The sequence below is a fragment of the Drosophila tropicalis genome, unplaced genomic scaffold, assembly GCF_018151085.1.
Source record: "Drosophila tropicalis isolate 14030-0801.00 unplaced genomic scaffold, ASM1815108v1 contig_859, whole genome shotgun sequence".
In the NCBI taxonomy this organism is placed as follows: domain Eukaryota; kingdom Metazoa; phylum Arthropoda; class Insecta; order Diptera; family Drosophilidae; genus Drosophila; species Drosophila tropicalis.
In genome coordinates this window covers 4,318,383-4,318,885 of record NW_027173353.1, presented here as the reverse complement: position 1 = coordinate 4,318,885, position 503 = coordinate 4,318,383, and the positions used below count along the sequence as shown (strand labels likewise).

General features: G+C 31.4%; 1 long non-coding RNA gene across 1 annotated transcript; it reads left to right on the top strand.

Moving 5' to 3' along the window:
* Positions 1-503, top strand: LOC137582703 (uncharacterized). Its single transcript, XR_011033306.1, has 3 exons — positions 1-122; positions 223-395; positions 481-503. It is a non-coding gene; the product is annotated as an uncharacterized lncRNA (long non-coding RNA).

Below are 503 nucleotides of genomic sequence, written 5' to 3'. Positions count from 1 at the left end.
ACACTGCGTATACGTTATGTGTGATTACTCAAAATAATTTTTGGAAACTTAAACAATTATGGTAACATGTTTATTGTTACCTTACAACATTACAAATCAATTAATGTTTTCCAGAGTCTTGGGTTAGTAAAAATTTATTACAAAAACTATCGATTGTCCCATATTGAAAATATTTACAAAGGTTTACCAAATGATGTTAATATTTTATTTGTGTTGTCTCAGCTTCAGCCACCTTTTACAACGAACTTGAGTTTTCAAATTAAGTCAATGTTATCGAGCAGTCGGTGTTGGTTGTCTGTCCAAAGGATGCAGACGCTTTAGCCTACGCCTGGAGGTGTTGACGTCCAAATCATTGGCTAAGGGAGGTATCGATACAAATATCTCATTTTATGCGGGTATGCTATCCAAGATAAGTATTAAGTAATATTTTTTTATCTTAGTTTTACCACTTAAGATATTTTATTTTTTATACTCTTGTAGATATTATTTTCAAAAAAGGATGG